Source organism: Mobula birostris, chromosome 1 (genome assembly GCF_030028105.1).
Source record: "Mobula birostris isolate sMobBir1 chromosome 1, sMobBir1.hap1, whole genome shotgun sequence".
In the NCBI taxonomy this organism is placed as follows: Eukaryota; Metazoa; Chordata; class Chondrichthyes; order Myliobatiformes; family Myliobatidae; genus Mobula; species Mobula birostris.
In genome coordinates, this window is record NC_092370.1 from 166,495,059 (window position 1) to 166,513,957 (window position 18,899).

An 18,899-nucleotide genomic window follows, 5' to 3' on the forward strand; every position below is an offset into this window, starting at 1 on the left:
GCCTTTGCTTTGAACAATCACGATAACTGAGCCTCCACAGTCCTCTGGGTTAGAGAATTCCCAAAATTTATCACTTCTTGTATGGAGTAATTTCTCCTCATCTCAGTCGTAAATGATCGGTCATTTATTGTGAAAACATGACACATGGTTCTATCTACCACACCCTCCCCTAGTCAGGAGCAACATCTGCATTGAATCTTTCAAGACCTGTTAGAAATGACATCATGTGTTACAATGATATCACCTCTCATACTTCTAAACTCAAAAGAACACAGACCTAATCTGTGAAATCTCTCCTCATATCAGAAAACCACCATCCATGGAAACACAAACATCCCACCTCTCCTGGAAGTTCCAGGAGTCTCCCGTATATTAATAGTGGCTCCCTGATGCCCGCAAATTATATACAATGTCCCGGAAATTTATTTTTTTGAGAGCTAGCATGAGACAGCACGCGAGAAAAAGCGACAGCGCGAGCGCAAGAGCAAGAAAGCAAGCGCAAGACAGCGATCACGAGAGAGAGAGAGACCAAGAAAGCGAGCACAAGAGAGAGAGTGCGAGGGCAAGAAAGCAAGCGCAAGAGAGCGAGCACGAGTGAGCGACCACGAGAGCAAGAGCGAGAAAGCAAGCGTGAGAAAGCCACCACGAGCGAGAGAGAGGAAGAGCGAGAGCGAGAGTGTTCCAAAAAAAGAAAACTTAAAACGTACGTCACCCCAGACTACACTAAAGTGTAGCCCTGCCTAATAGGGGTCAAAAATAATGACAGTGTTGCTCGCTGCACTGTTTGCAACAGTGACTTTTCTATTGTCCATGGTGGGTTAAGACTGTAAAAGACATGTCGAGGTGAGTTTAACAGGTGTCATTCGTTCATTAGCATAGCTGACGTTATTTAAACTAGCTGGTTAGCTGCTAAGGAGCTACTCTATTGCAGACATCCCACCTCTCCCAGAAGTTCCGGGAGTCTCCCACAAATTGATGGTGCTACCTCCCTGAAATGAGTTTCTGCAGGGTGGGATGTCTAGAAACAGTAAAGTGAATTTCCACTCTCTACCATGACACTTGTATGCCAAAGTAGTTGTATCATTTTCTGGTTAAGGTGGTCAAAACTCTGCTTGGTACTCCAAGTGCAGCCTCAATGAGGCCATTACATAACTGAAAAAATAGCAGTACAGCTGAGGTTATAAACTTAGGGGCAAAATTGACAGTGAGAGCACTGTGACTATCTGGGTGATGATAGCAGAGTACAGGGTCAGAATGGGCATTTTGCTTAGTGGTCAAAATTCATCAATAAACAGAGAAAAGATAACATTCAGAGAGCTATATCTGAATTCATGAAATGCGTGTAATATTGCAGATATATTAATTGCATGCAAAGAATAACGTGTTTGATATTACCATTACAAAGACCTAGTTACAAGGTGTCACTCTCTACATTTCCTTCAAACACTTTTTCAAGTGGTTATCCTGTTAGTGTCCAAGCAAATGTGTAAAAGGGAAATAATGAAATGGGGATGCTAGAAACCTATGAAAAGAAGGAGTTGCTTGAAATATGAAAATAAACAAAAACATTCTAAAGACACTGAGAAGACATGCTGAGCCTGTCCAAACCAAAAACACTGGAATGTCCAGGTTGTTTCACAGTGCTGAGGACTAGATCTGTGTCATTCAAGCATTGTGATCCAGACTACAAGCTGTCCAGGTACGACCTTCAAAAGATTATCGTGAGACCGAAGGGGCAATTCCATATGAAGTTGAAGACACAATCGGATGCATGACAGCTGTGGCTGGGTTTGCATACCATTACTTCCTAAAAGCGAAGTCTAATAGCATAAGTGGCAATGATGCTTCACTCCTCGATGAGCTCAACATTTTCTATGTATACTTTGAAAAGGAGAATAACAACACACCTAAATGAATCCCCTCTGATCATGGCAACCCTGTGATCTCTGTTTCAAAGTCTGACATCAAAATACCCCTGAGGAGGGTGGACCCTCACAAGGTGTCAGGCCTCGATTGTGTATCTAGTAGAATACTGAAAATCCGTGCCCACCATCTGGTTGGAGTGTTCATGGACATCTTCAACCTCTCATTGCTTCCACATCTGCTTCCAAAGGGCATTAATCATACCGGTGCCCAAGTAGAGCTTAAATGACTTTTGCTCTCATATCTACTGTGATGAAGTAAATTAAGAGGTTGATCATGGCTAGAGTTAACTCCTGCCTGGGCAAAGTCCTGGACTCACTGCAATCTGCCTATCATCACAACAGTCCAGATACAACAGGCAGCCATTGCATATCTAGAATGGAGGTAGAGGTAGGAATGAATCTCAAGAAGGCAACATTAATAGGCTTGGTAGAGAACATCAAGTTTCAAAGTTGGAGGCTTTATAGGTTTTTTTTAAAACATCTCTTTATTGCTTTTACAGAATGAGAAGAAAACACATTAGATCATCCATAAGTTTGAAAGTACAACAAAGTTAAAGGAAAAAAAACATAAGAAATCAAAAGCAAAAAAACACACACACACAAAAAGCAAATACCCCACCATTAAAAAAAGCAGTCAATTCAGTTCGTTACTTTCATCATCCTGAATATTGTTCTCCAGAAACTTGTAGAAAATGTCCCAAATTTCCCGAAATTTGCCAAGTTTGCTTTTGTGATGTAGCTCATCTTTTCTAGACCAAGATAAGAAATCATTCCTTTCAGCCACCGTGAGAGTCCACTGGTTGTTGATTTCTTCCATGAATAGGCTATGCAGTTTTTGGCTTCCAAAAAACAAATATTGAGCAGAGACATGCTTTATAGGTTTTGATAAAGCCATTCAATATATGAGAATAGGTCTCATTACTGTTGCAGAATTAAAGAAAATTGGTTAAAAAAATAACTCTGCATGCCTGTTATTCAAGGAACATCCACAATAAAGAAACTTCGAAGTCGTGTTCTTTTCTAAAAGACTTGTTCCATATATCCACTGCATATGTAATAAAAATAACAGAACATCTCCTATTATTCACTGTCCTCTGCTTCCTGAGGAAAAAAATTGTAACACTATTATTCACAAAGCCACTTAGTCACTCCATTCTATGCTCAAAGCAACTTCTTAATTAAACCATGGTGCATTTAGCCAAATGGACAAAAATCTACTTTACAACGTAGTCCAGTTTTCAGTTCAATATTTCTCGGTTTAAAACTGAGTTATTTTAGTTCTTCTAAAGGAACACAAATGTTTCCAACTTGAAATTCTCTTGAAAAGAAACATGCAATGCAATGCTCACTTGTCCTACAGCATTTAAACTCAGATTTAAATTTTAGATCTGAATTTTTTTACCAGAATCTTTTTGTTTATGATAGACCACTTGAAGCTGAACACAAATATAATTTCAGACTAATTGTATTACGTAGGAACTCTGAGAAACAAAAAATTAACTTTTATTGAAAAATGTCTTTAATTGCATAATGGTGCTGATGTTTTGCAATAGTTCAACCAAGCTAAAAATGCTTTGTTGATTATTTTCACTTGTACTCTGTGTCTGAGGTGTCTCACTTAAGTGCCCAACAATAATCAGCCAGTTTTGATGGATTCTAATTGCCCTGATTCCGTTTCTCCAGGACCACAATACCCCGGTGAATCCTTCCACCAAGCTTGTCACTGGCAGTGCCAAGATTTGCAGGGAAGAAGCAAACAAGAAATCTTTAGTGACATGTTGCACTTCATAGTTCTGTACGCTTGAAGCATGTTGTCAACAAACTGCATGTAGTTTGGTGCTCTGTAGTTACCAAAGAAATTTTTCAGCAACATCGTTTTCAACAATATTTCTCTGCTCCCACTAGAAGCTCTTCGAGTTGTCTGTTATTGATGACCCGTTTGATTTGTGGACCAACAAAAATGCCTTACTTAATCTTGGAAACAGTTATTCTGACTTTAATTATGAATTGAAATAACAAATCTAGACACTTTAAAAAAAATAGTGCACGATAGAGAAATTTCATTGTGATTTTCATGATCAGCTGCCCAAAATCCATAAGATACACCCAAGAGTATCCATGAAGGAAAATCTTTTTTGTGCAGTGGTATCAATGACTTTATACTTCTGCCCATTCCCTCCAACCACCAGCATGGTAATACTTTAATATAAAATGTGTTACCTGGTTATCTAGTTAAGAACTGGTAAACCTCACTACCCCAATAAACCAAAGTTTTGTGCTCCTGCTATGTCTTAAAAGAGGGACTGATGACCCATCTTCCACCCCAGATATAAAGCTCATCCAAAACACCATATCCTAACCCAGACTATTGTTGGAGATGTACTTATCATGAACAGGACCAAGGATTTGTCATGAGGTGTCATTATGTTCTGCCACTTCAGGGGATTGGAGGTGTGCCCTCATTATACCATTCCCTCACCAAAGAACCAGCTAATAAACCACTTTATTCACTTTGCAAAACCAGAAAACATTCCAGATATCTTTTTACTCTTATCTGAAAAACAAATATTATATTTCCTCTTTCTTTTGGTCCATGCAGTTATATTGAATACACTGAATGACATTATTGACAGAAGCAATTTTCTTACCCTTTTTCCAGATAAAGTACTCCAAATAAATACATCAAGGATATCTTTATACCTGGTCATCATGTGGCATAATTCCACCTTATTTGCTCACCATCAAAAGGCACAATCACATACATTCAGTCGCCAATTTATTAGGTGCCTCCTGTAGCTATTAGAGGGGCTACTGAGTGAGTGTCCGTAGACTTCTGCTGTTATAACCCATCCGCCAAGGTTCGATGTGTTGTGTGTTCAGAGATGCTCTTCTGCGCACCACTGTTGTTATGCATGGTTTTTTGAATTACTGTTCCCTTCCTGTCAGCTTGAACCAGTCTGGTCATTCTCCTCCGACCTCTCTCATTAACAAGGTACTTTTGCACATGAACTGATAATCACACCGTCTCTGTAAACCTTACAGCAGGGGTTCCCAATCTTTTCATGCCGTGAACCCTCATCATTAACCGAGGGGTCTGTGGACCTCAGGTTGGGAACCCCTGGTCTATTGACTGTTGTGCATGAAAATCCCAGGAAATCGGCAGTTTCTGAGAAACTCAAACCAGCCCGTTTGGCACCAACAATCATTCCATGGTCAAAGTCGCTTAGATCACATCTCTTCCCCATTCTGAAGTTTGGTCTGAACAACAACAGAACCTCTTGACCATACCTGCACGCTTTTATGCATTGAGTTGCTGCCACAGGATGGGCTGATTAGATATTTGCAATAGCAGGCCACTGAGTATACATTTTAAAGTGGCTATGGTTTCATTTTGGATGAGTCTTTCCAAGCCCACAAATACTTGATTTATGTACAACCCATACATATGAGCATTTGGGAAATTGGCAGAATGGTTCTGCTGACTGCTATGAGACTACAGCATCTTCAGTTGAGTGGAAACTCAGTTTGCAGCTGCATTTCTGGTTTACTAACTGTTCAGGGGGCAAAGAAACACTCCTGTTCCTGTTAAGGAATGGATTCTTGCCCTAATGTGGGGATGACCTGCTGTTGGATTTTCTTTGACAGTAAATGCAAATATTTCTTCTGTGAAAATTAATCCACCACTCAGATAATGGGAACAATGTTTATGCTGCTAAACATCTCAGAACTGGTTTACAATAAAGGTTCAAAGGCTCATTTTATTGTCAAAGTATGCATATGTAACACAACTTTGATATCTGTTATCTCCAGATAGCCATTAAAAACAGAAAGAACATGGGCATTGATGAAAGAAAATACATCAACTCCCACCATGAAAAAGAGAAGAAACAAAACTTGCTGACCCCAAAATTCAACCCTAGTAGCAAAAAACAGCCACGATAACAATCCCTGACCTCTCACTCACAGAATAGTGACAGTAACACCAAACCCCCAACCCCTCCCCATCACACACAAAACAAACAGATCACCACTTGCCAATCATCCACAAGAAAGAAAACACTGAAAAACTAAAGGAAACCAATATAAAGTACAGTCCAATAATCACAGAAATCTCAGAATAAGAGAAATGTTTTTTTGTCTGCTTATGAGGAGAGAAGCCGCATGAACTCAGTCCTTCCATTAAGACTGCCAACCTGGGTCCAAACACCATTACATTCATAGTTACATAAGTTACATTAGTGTTACAGCTGTACACATGTCAAATGAAATCACCCTTTGTATGTTATTAGAAGAGTCAAACTCTGGTTAGATTTCACATCTTTTTCACACTAACAAAGAAGAGCCCAAATGGCCCATCAAGTCTCTACCCTACTCAGAGCAATCTTACTATCTCATGTATCCTATTCTTTCACACATACCCAATGGAACCTTTTTAATTCTTCCTCAAGCCTGGCACAAAACTCACAGGTTAATCCTCCACTGTTCAGAACAAGCAATATTTCTGCAGTTTTCCACACTGTGGGACAGAGTACAACCCATTAAACCATGCTTACTGATCCTACGGGAAAGATTGTGTGTCTGGGTGATAGAAGGAAACCCATTTTATACTCCCAAGTAGAAGACTAGCTATTGGTTCATAACGCTTTAGAACATTTCTGTGCAGTGCCTACGCCAGACTGATTGCAGTATGGAACTGTTTTTGGGTTGGATATTTGATCAAAAGCGAAGTGACTAACTCCTCAGTGACCTTGAAGGAAGCAGCTCATAAAGAACAATTGAACTTTCTGTTCAAGAGAATCCCTGGAGACCAACAAGCTCCATGAATAATTCTCACAGAGAGCAAACCGGGAGGATAAAGAACAATTTTTGAATTAGTACTTTAAACAGTTTAAAGAACATGAAATAACATTTTGGAACATGCACATTTGGTTGAAGTAGAAATTGAAATATTAAACTTACTTAAAAAAACTCCATTGAATTTTCAAATAATTACCTAAGGATTTACAATCTACTCAGATAAAATTACATTCTTTAGTGCTAGAGGGTATGGTTTAGCACACCGATATAAATTCACTCAAACATTATGCAACACTATCAAAATATTTTACAACAAAAATGGCTTGTTCAGACCTGGCACTCTATTATTTAATAGACTGATGGAGATTAGTTTGGTACAGCCTAAAGAAAGAAGAGGAACAATACTGAAAGGAAGTAATAAAAGCATCTTCTGGATTTCTAGCATTCGGCTGAACAGCAGCTGCTGTCGTTCCAAAGGTGCAATTGAGAGCAAATGTTGCAAGATTCACCATCATTACCATTAGAAAGTTACAGTCATAACTTCCACTGTAACGTTAGGGAGCTAGTCCTCTGATATCAGCTTTGAACACAAGCAGAAAACTCCTCCAAGGGAAATCCCACGGGTCAGCATTGATAATCGCTAATTACATTACAATCTGCTGTGATATTTATTTCCCACATGAGTGGTTCTAATCTTGATTTATTTAGCGAGTGGCTGGAATTTGTTCCCCTGCCTACAACACTGAATGCACCAATGTGGTTATGTATGCTTTAATGGCATGGGCAGAATCAAACTTCCAAGCATAAACATTTTTACAACAAAAAATATTTTGCAGGTTTTTTGAAGGGCTTGTTCACTTGAAAAATTGCTTTACTATCTTGTGCCTCCTCAATACCTTGTAAATTTTATTGTTTTCACGTACCATCTAGACTCGCCTCCTTCCCACTACTATAATAATTACATTCACACCACAAATCATTTCTTTAAAAATTCGTGGAAGTCTAGTTGCCTCATCTTCTCTATATTTGCCTCTTGTAATATACCTGCATCACCCACAGGGGGAGAGTGGTAGCTGCAGGAATTGGTTGAACATTGTAATTGTGATGGAAGTCAACACGGTGCAAAGGGAAACACAGTCTTTTGAGCAGCACATTGACTTAACAACTGAAGTTGCTGCCTCAATCACTTTACTGATCCAGGTTCAACCCCAACGACTAGTGTTGTCTATATACAGTTTGCTTGTTGTCCTGGTGGCCACATGAGTTTTCCTCCAGATGCTCTGGTTTCCTAGTGCAGAGGAGTGACAGAATCTGGGTAGGGTTGATGGGAATGTGGAGAGAATAAAATGGCTTTATTGTAGAATTCATGTTAAGGAGTGTTAATGGATGCAGTGGACTTGTTAGCGGAAGAGCCTGTTCCTAATCTGTACGACTTGATATAAGCTTTGTACAGCAAGACTGCAGTGGCTTATTTAGAATTAAAACTTGTTACTCTAAAAGGCAAGGCATTAGTAATTTAAGAGTCAACTCCACCATTATAATTGTGCGTAGGCAAAAAGATCACATTCAATTACAATGATTTTGTTTTAATTTAACTTGAGTCCCACTAAGCCTAGTTATTTCTGTCAAAACCTGCTCAAATCAGTAATAATATTTTCAGTGCAAACCATAATCTTATTTTCCTTCCTCTGCACTGAACTCAACCAATAGCAAAGCTCAGGATGATTTATAACAGGCTGAAATGCCTTGTAGCACTTTATAGGCTGGTGCCTGAACAAATTTAACTCTGTTCCAATGAAAAACATCCCAGTTAAGCAGCTTACTGCATCCGTCACAACTGCAATAATGGGATAACAGGTGAAATCCCTTCCATTTTGCTGAACCTGAGTTTTATATTGACCTGACATAATGCTAAAGTTTATAACTGGCAAAAGTGGTTACCTGTGGTGCAGTCAAGAGCATGAAAGAAATGTCATACTGCACAGTGGAAATGAAACATCTACAAAACATCATAGATAACAATGTTCTGATGACCTGCTGAGTTCCTCCAGAATTTTGTGTGTTGCTTCTGTTGAAGGGTTTTTGACTTGAAACATTAGCTCTATTTCCACAAATGCTGTCTGGCCTGCTAAGTGTGTTAGCATTTTCTATTTTGTTTCAGGTTTGTAGCATGTCCGTATGTTTGATTTTCATTTAACATGCTAATGAACAGCTTTGAGCACAGATGACTCAACCATTGTGATGCACCAACCTTTGCAATTCAACGCGCAAAACCGTTTCAAATGCTTACAAGTGAAAGTGTCCAGGGTTAGCAATTATTTTCAGCCTTGATTGAGAAAGCATAAAATACAAGAGATTCTGCAGATGCTGGAAATCTTGAGCAACACACACAAAATGCGGGAGGAACTCAGCAAGTCAGGCAGCATCTATGGAAGGTAGTCCTGATGAACAGTCTCTGCCCAAAACGTTGACTATTTACTTCCCTCCATAGATGCTGCCTGACTTGCTGAGTTCTTCCAGCATTTTGTGCATGTTGCTCTTGAAAACGTAGCCTTCACAGAAAATTCCAATGCACAGATCGAAAACAAAAGCTTCCCGGGCAAGAAATTTAGCTTATGAATAATGTGACATTCCCGAACAAACAAGAGTAACTAGTACATTAGTCATCCTTAAGGAACATCATATTGGGATCACAAAAGTGAACTTACAAAAGCTTTAAGATCTTCATAAAAAATAGTTTTTGGGATAGATAGAAAGGAGAGCAATTGTGTTTATCAAAAGCAATGGTGACATTCATGTGTAGAATAAAAACAGAAAATGCTGGAAAAACTCAGCACGCCAACCAGCATTTGTGGGAAAATAGTCAATGCTTCAGGTCAAAAGAACTGAGTAAGAGAGAAAGCCAGATATTCGAAGTAGCAGAGGAAGTAGGTGGGGGACAAAGGAAACGTCACTAATAGGAGGAAATAATGTACAGTGGTTATTAAATGTAGTGGGTATGATGTAAACCTCAGTGATACAAATCAAGTGAAACTGCTGAGAGAAGAAATCAAAGGGCTTAAAACCAGCGATAAGACCTTCCTACAAGGAAACCTCCGGTTTGCAGATATGGTGGGCCAGGTGCAATCTGGAAGAGGGGGCCTTGGCACAGGCTCAAATGGGCCCATTTAGGAAAAGGCAACAACACAAAAGCAAAAGTGAGCTTTGGTGGTGGAGGAAGTACAGTGACAGGAGGAGCAGATGAGATATGCAAGAGCAGTGTCTCAGGCAAAACAGGGACAGTGGACAAGGTGGGAAAAATTGAGAAAAGAAAATTCAGCTGGAAAGACATGAGAAAAGGAAGGAAGAAAGACTAGCTTCCTTATAAGAACTGTTTATGTGGTTCTCCCAACTTCCAAAAATCTGAACCAGTGGTTCAGTGAAGACCCAGCTTGTCCACTCTGTGGAAGAACAGCAAACCTCAAGCACGTCCTCTCATCTTGCAAAGTAAGCCTCACTCAAGGAAGCTACACATGGAGGCACAACCAGGTCCTCAGGTGTCTGGCATCCATTGTGAAGAAGCAAAGGCTGAAACACAACTCTAAGCCCCATATGACTGGAAGGACCACCATCCTCTTTGTCCGCCAAGGACAGACAGCGCCACCCTCAGTGACACAGTTGGGGTCAGGCATACTGAAGCCTGCTCATGACTGTCGACTTTGACAAAAGACTAATATTTCCCCTGGAGATAGGCACTCAGACCAAACTGGGTCTTGGGCTCCAGAAGTCTGGAGGCTGTAGGAATCTCGGAGCTTACAGTGCCCTGAGAAGATGCAGACTGCGAGGGGTACGACCGGAAACACACAACGATTTGCTGAGCTGGCCAAAGATGCTAAGCTGCACAGATGGAAGGTGCAGATTTTCCCAGCACGGGCTGGTTGCAGAGGATTTGTGGCTACTTCCATGATGAGATAGCTGAAGGGATTGGGAGTCCGAGGCCAGGGCCAGCGGCAAGGTTTCAAAGAACTCGCAGATGTAGCCGAGCAAAACAGCCACTGGTTATGGATGAAGAGAAGTGATGGCAGCTGGACCCTAAAATGACCCATGGGTGGCCAGATGTGAAGGTGGGTGCACCTGGGGCGCCGGGTCACACTGTTGAGCTCTCTGGAGATATAGTGTGCTTAACACTGACGTCACATCTAAGAAGAGGGGTGCCCACCTGATGACCCCTGGGAAGTACCTGCCACGCACCAAGCCCAACCTCCAGATCGGGTTAGGATCTGCTTATCAAAGGGATTGAAACATCTAGTCCTATGAGCTCAAAACTCAAACTGTCTGTGCAATGTGCTGCTGATGTTGTTTCCTCTGAGAGATGGTATATGGACTGGCATTCTGGGGTGAGCCAAGCAGATCAGAAAATACAAATGAAAGGGAAAGTGCCAGAAGAATGGCAATCACACATATCCAGTTCTGAAAAATTTAGCTGCACACAAACAAAAGGCTAAAAGAGTAAATTTAGGGAAAGATAAGAAACCCACTAAATAAGTTGCATGATGTTCTTTATGAGTCTTCCCCAGACTGCGAAGTATTTTTCAATAACTTTATTACAATTATGGAAAGGGAGCATCCAAGGTCAGTACCTTAAATACCTATTAGTTTATTAGGTGCTTAAGGTATTTTATTGACAAGAGCCCTGACAGAGTTGTTCTATGAAAGAAAAACAATTTCTTTCTTATGAAAGAAGGGGCAGGTAACAAAAATTACTAAAGTTGTAAAGGAAATTTTAAAAAAAGAAGACAAATTAAAGTGGGGTGGGGCAGGCAGAGCTACCATTGTTGGAATGGACAGAGTTAGAAGGTGGATTTTCAGGCTTTAGATCTTCGAGGCTTCTGAGAAGGGAAGCTGAGAGAGAGAAAGCAAAAAGCTGTAGGTAGAGTTACACCTCCCTCCCCCACAGTTTACTGTTCTTTCTTCTTTATATTTGCTCAATTAAAACAGTAGAGATGCCAGGCAGGATACTGGAATGCTCCCCTTGTGGGATGTGGGAAGGCAGGGAGAGCTCCAGTGCCCCTGACCAGTACACTTGCGAGAAGTGCATCCAGCTGTAGCTTCTAACAAACTGTGTTAAGGAGCTGGAGCTGGAACTGGATGAACTCCGGATCGTTCGGGAGGCTGAGGGGCTGATGGATAGGATCTAGAGAGGCAGTTACACCTAAGATGCAGGGCACAGTGTAGGGTAATGTAACTGGGAGAAATGTATATACTTCACAACCACCGACTTTTGAGTTGGGGATTTGCTTTAAGAGGCTGGTCAGACATGATGATGTTATGTAAGGATTTTTAGCGTGTTTTTGCATGGAGGTTTTTGAAGTTCAATAACATGTGTTACGGGTTTCATTAAACATAAAACGCTTCACTTTGTTTCATTTGTGAAAACGTACATTGGTGACCCTGATGCTCTAGGATGATTCTGGAGTTATTGAATACGTTGGCAAATGCAGTCACTTTGAAACTGCCAGAGTTTTGGGAACAAAATGCTGTTACTTGGTTCATACAAGCTGAGGCCCAATTCACAAGAAATTTCCATGGACGACACCAAATTTTACTATGTGGCACCATCACTCAGCAATTTCACAGCTGCAAGAGTGGAAAGTCTGCTTGAACACCCGCCTGAACACAATAAATACAGATCGCTGAAAACTCACCTTTTACAGTCTTTTGGACTATCGGAGTCTGAGCGCATCAAACAGTTGCTCTCCTTACTTAGTCCCGGTGATGCTTTGGAGCTAATGGACCACCTGTTGTCTCTCCTAGGAAATCACCACCCTTGTTTTATTTTTAAAGAACTCTTCATGCAGTAAATTGCTGATGAAATTCGCATAGCCCTCACTAATGCACCCATGATGAACTATAGGGAGCTTGCTAAGATAGCTGATAATCTACACTCCACCAGGCAGCGGTGCATTATTTCTCCTCCTTTCTCTACCTCAATAAGCCTGGTTAGCAAGGCCCCCAACATAAGGACACCCACAGCTGTAAAACAGACAATTCCAGGCCTGTGCTTTTATCATGCTCGCTTTGGTAGGAATGCTAGGAAGTGTCGACCAACTTGCAGCTTCGACACTGCCAGCACGTTGGGACATCAGAGGTCTGTGAACCAGCAGGGTTGTCTACTGTTCATTACAGACGCCTTTTCAGGGCGACACTTCCACTGTGACACGGGTGCTCGACTGAGTATGCTGCCAGCATTGCCTATTGATGAGAAGGCAAAGAGCGACAAAACCTTGCTTGAGGCTGCCAACGGCAGCAGGATCAAGGCTTACGGGACATGACTCTCTGCTCCTTCCTGGCTAGGGTGACTAGACCTCTGCTCAGTGCAGATTTCCAATGTGCCCAAGGTCTGTTGGTCGATCTTAAGAAATGCCGACTTGTGGTTGTCAAGGAATATGAGTCGTTACCCTGCTCCCTCAGTAGGTCCCCCAGAATGAATCTGCCAAGGCATGCACCACCACATGCAAGTTTACTCAATTGTTGGGTGAATTCCCAGACCTCACCAAGACAACAATCTCCACTACAATCACAAAACGTGGGGTTGAGCACCACATTCCCACAACCGGCCCATCAGTTCACACTCACGCACATAGACTGGACCCAGAAAAGCTAGCAACCACAAATGCTAAGATTGCCAGCATGGAAAAGCTTGGTATTGTACCCAGTTCGAATAGCCCCTGGGGTGCACCCCTCCATACAGTCCTCAAGTCCGATGGTGGTTGCCGCCCATGTGGTGATTACCAACACCTTAACGAGGCCACCATTCCCAATCCCACACATTCAAGGTTTTTTCAGCAGATTCAGCTGGAAAGATAACTTTTTTCCCCCAGATTTGATCTAGTTAGGGACTACCATCAGATGCCTGTGCGCTTGGAGGACATTCCTAAAACAGCTGTCATAACACTGTTTGGCCTTTCAGTTTCTGTTAATGCTGTTTGGACTGAAAAATGCAGCACAGTCTTTCCAACAGCTGATAAGACTCAATTGAAATACTTAGATTTTCTTTTATGCCCCACTGTATAGCGCATTCAAAGGCAGTACTCCTAATCAAGTGCTTGACTGGTCAGTGAACATGACCAGGGCATTTGATGATACCAAACGAGCTCTTTCTAATGCGACCCTACTGGCGCACCCGTACAATAACACACCACAGCCATGGCGACTGACACTTCAGACTATGCTGTGGGTGGTGTGCACAAACAGCTGTTCAGAGGTGTGTAGCAGTCTTCTTCAGCCAGCACTCTGTCCACCCGAAAGGAAGTACATCACGTTTGACCGTGAGCTTCTCAGTCTCTATCTGGCTGTCTGCTATTTTTGTTCTCTTCTAGAGGGTCACCATTTCATAGCGTTCATAGACCACAAACCCCTTGTGCACACGATGGCCAAAATTTCAGACCCTTGGCCTGCACGGCAGCAACACCACCTGGCCTATATGTCAGAGTTCACAACTGATATATAGGGGAACATATTAAGGGGATGAATAATGCCCTGGCTGATCGCTTCTCATGGCCAGCCTTTGAGGGTCCACATAGGGGTTGACTATGCTGGCATGGCAGTTGATGAAGTTACTTATCCAGAGATCCAGGCTTACCAAACACAGTCACGGGTCTGTGGTTAGCTGACATTAAGTTCGGAGATGCCGGGATTTCTCTCTTGTGCAATATCTCAGCTGGTTGCCCTCGCCCCATCGTGACCACAAACCAGAGACAGAGTGCTTTCGACTCCATACGTGGCCTCTCGCATCCAGGCCCAAAGGTCTCATGAAAACAGGTTGCACTAAAGTTTGTGTGCCACGGACTTCAAAAGGACGTGTGCCTGATTGGACTGCAGCTTGTGTGGACTGCCAGCGGGCAGAAATTAATCATCATGTTCATGCAGCATTGGCACCTTCTGAGTACCCCGAGTTATAGTTTGACCATGTCAATGTGGACCTTGTTGGTCCTCTTCATCCCACCCCCCCCAAACACGGTTTCACTAATGGCTACAATAGCATTAGTGATAGTAATAGTCACTATCACTAAAATTAGCGATATAATATATCACTAATATAAGTATTAGTATTCATATTAATATACATATTAGTATATTAGTTCAGGGGTGTATGGGGTGTCTAGAGAGGGGTAGCAGCTCTGGTGGGGGGGCCTGCTGGGCCCCTTTTCAGGGCAGCTCGGCCACCCTTGGTCCCCACCAGGCGCTCAGCTCTCACCCGTGGCTCCAAGTAGCTGTAGCACGCGCAGCAGCCACACCCCGGTAAACCGTCACGGCAGACGGGCCAAACCAGGTGAAGGTAGCTGACAGGTCTTCAACCCTCGGTGAGGTAGGGGATTTGCCTATCCCAGCGTGTGAAGTCTGGCCATGGCGGATTGAGGGGAAGAGACCAGTTAATAGTCCAACGGTCAAGAAGGCAGGCCAGCAGACGTCAGTGAAGCACTAACAACACGACAAGGCACTTAGACATCCTGGTTATCCACTGCAAGAGGTGGTGATCTCTTTAAACTCTCCCGGGAGTAGGTGAAGGTCACTAACCTGTCAAGTACATGATTTCTCAATATGTCAGAGCGGCATGGAGAGAAATTGTCCGCCAAATGGAATTTCCAGATGTGACCTAAAGCGAGCGATATTAGTTCAGTAGAGCTTTGTGGGCCAAAGGTTTTGTGCTGTAGGCTTTCTATGTTTCTGAATACTGTCAATTCAGTATTTATATTAAACACTGGCAATTTCATTGCGAGTATTTACTGGCAATCCTGATAAAATCCGTGATCCCCTGTGAAATTATAGGCTGGTGAGCCTGAGATCGGTTCTAGGAAAATTATTGGAAAATATTCTGAGGGAGTAGATATACAAGTATTTGGATAGACATGGACTGATTAAGGATAGTCAAGATGGCTTTGTGTGTGGTTGGTCATGTCTAACCAATTGTAAGGCGTCTGACAAGCTCCCACCTGGGAGGTTGGTCAAGAAGGTTCAGCCACTTGGCGTTCAGGATGAAGTAGTAAATTGGATTAGATATTGACTTTGCAGGAGAAGCCAGAGAGTGGTAGTAGATGGTTGCCTCTCTGACAAGTGTTGCTGGGTCCACTGTTTGTTGCCATCTATATCAATGATAGTATGGTTAACTGGTTCAGCAGATTTGCAGATGACACCAAGATTGAAGGTGCAGTGGACAGCAAGGCAGGCTATCGTGGCTTGCTGCAGGATTTGGACCAGCTGGAAAAATGGCAGATGGAATTTAATGCAGACAAGGGCAAGGTGTTACACTTTGGTAGGAACAACCAGGGTAGGGCTTACACTGTGAACGGTATGGCACTGAGGAGAGTGGTAAAACAAAGGGATCTTGGAGTACAGGTTAATTGAAAGTGGTATCATAGGTAGATAGGATTGTAAAGAAAGCTTCTCGCACATTGACCTTCATAAATCAATGTATTGAGTAAAAGAGATGGGATGTTATGTTGAAGTTGTTTAAGATATTGGTGAGGCCTAATTTGGAGTACTGTGTGCAGTTTTGATCACCTACCTGCAGGAAAGATGTAAATAAGGCTGGAAGAGTACAGAGAAAATTTAATGATGTTTCCAGGTCTGGAGCACCTAGATTAAAGGAAAGATTGAATAGGGTAGAACTTTATTCCTTGGAACATAGAAGATTGAGAGGAGATTTGATAGAGGAATACAAAATTATAAAGGGTATAGATGTTAAATGCAAGCAGGCTTTTTCCACTGAAGTTGGGTGTACTACAACAAGAGGTCATTGGTTAAGAGTGAATGATGATAAGTTTAAGGGGAACATGAGGGGAAACTTCTTCACTCAGAGGGTCAAGAGAATGTGGAATGAGCTGCCAGCACAAGCGGTGCATTCAAGCTCAATTTCAATGTTTAAGAGAAGATAGGATAGGTACATGGATGGTAGGGGTATACAGGCTATCGTCCCGATGCAGGTTGTTGGGAGTAGGCAAGTTAAATATTTATCATGGACTAGAAAGGCCAAAGAGTCTGTTTCTGTGCTGTTGTAACCCAGGTTAATTAAAGCCAAAGATGCAATGTTAGAAAGTTCCTCTTGTGAAGGGATAAAAATGAGGTTTACAAATTTTTAAAAAATTAACTTGAAAAAAAAGATATGAGGCATTGCTGGCGCAACTGTGGACAAGTGACAGAAGCATAGCAAACTATAAAAACTAACAAAAGATATAAACTGTTAAAAATGGAGTTGTTAGTTGGTATCTCTATCCTACTTACTGGATATCCTCTGAGTGAAACCCCTGGAGGAGAAACTATATCAATAAAAGATTTATTGAAGTTACAGCCAGAGACAAGTATCCAAGATCTCTACCATGTAACTGGGAATTAGTTCTATTAAATTATTACAAGGGATTTGGTGAGTTAAAACACTTCTACTGTTTTGAGTGTACAATTTGTGTGTGAAATATTTTTAGTAGTGTTGTAACTGAGGAATGTTTGGAAATGACAATGTGATAATGAATTATTTAAATCAAAAATAGAATGCGTACCAGAACTTACGTACTGTAATCCTGTTATATACCGGTCAGGGTTTTTTTTGTGCAAGTATTGTGACTAGACCTTCCATGGATAACCCATCAATTCTTCCAATCAACCAAGAAACACATGACAAGCCACCCAAAATCGAAGAACCAGCGTGGGAAAAGAATGCTTTAAGATGTAGAGGATTTAATACAGTAGAATGTATAATTCGTATAATTCTGCTTCTCATTCAAAAGATCTGAATTTGATTTTCTGGAAAAAATGATTATTTTTGTAAGGGCTTTAATAAGTGACTGAAAAGAAAACACACACACACACACACACACACACACACACACAATGAATTTGAATTCGTAGACATACTAACCTGAAGTTAACCATAATACTTGAAAATAGAAATTTAATTAGTTTCTTAATTAACTGGGATAAACAAACAGGCAAATGTTAGTCTGGAAAGTTTTAAATAGAGAATAACACTAGATCTAATTAGTTAGAATAACCTTTATTACTCCAATTTCTCTAACAAATCTTCCTGATTCGAACTAAAGGGAATTTGGTTTTTGTTGATATCTAAGATTTGGAACTTAAACTGGAGTATTGGAATTTTGAATTGCACTTACTCATGTACATATTTTGTATTCCTTTTTTTAATAAATAAAACTTACTTTCAGAAACATGTGTTTTCAATTCACTGTCTCCTTTCAATACCTAGAGCTTCTGATGACCCAGTAGTACCTGGTGTATTACTATGTAATTAGATTTTCTCATAAAGAGTGCAGTGACCAGTCACACAAGATCAGACCAGCACTACACAGGTGTTACATAAAACTTGGCAAGCCAGCTGGGAGGCAGTTTATTAGATAGTATACTGATTAGTACTAGAAGAATCTTATTGTTCAAACATACTTTTGTTTAATTAAAACCTACAGTGAAAGCAAATAGATGTCATGGAGGAAAAGGGTGTTAAAATCCCAGGTGGTGTTTTAATCAGTGTCATAACAAAAGCAGAAAAGGATGAGGAAATACTACTTTTTAAAAGAATATGGTTCAGTTGCCAGATTTATTTGTCTAACAGAACCCAGGGCAGAGTCTCCCAAGTCCCTCATAGCAGAGTGCAATTTTGGTTCTGCAGTGCAGGATCTCCAGCCCTTGCTTCCACACACTCAACAGGCAAGCAGTGACCACAAAGTTTCCTACTGTGTTGCCAGTTTTTAACACTCTGAAAGCTGGAAAAGACACCACTCAGGCTTACTTTAGGGAGTTGAAAACCTTGTAGTGCAGTGGGAAAGATTATGAAGAAATCTTGAGAGAGATGTTAACAAAGATCAGTGAAACCATTACTCTTGAGAGTAGGGAAACAGTGGCTGTTGAAACTGTGGAAGCTGTACCTAACAAGACCACAACTCATTTCAGAGCAGACTGCCCCATTACTAACGAACAAAATAACTCAGTCCTTGTAATACAAACTAATGCAGTTGCAGTGAACCCACCCCTCTCTCCTAGTGATCTTAGGCCTCCAGAGATTCAAAGAGTCATAGTGGAGCACATTGTGCGCAGTAATGACTTGATAGAGCATGGCAATCCACCAGTGAGGCTCTGAATCTTTTCTGGTAGAACCCCTCATCCAGCTAATGAGGCGGATTATGAGACTTA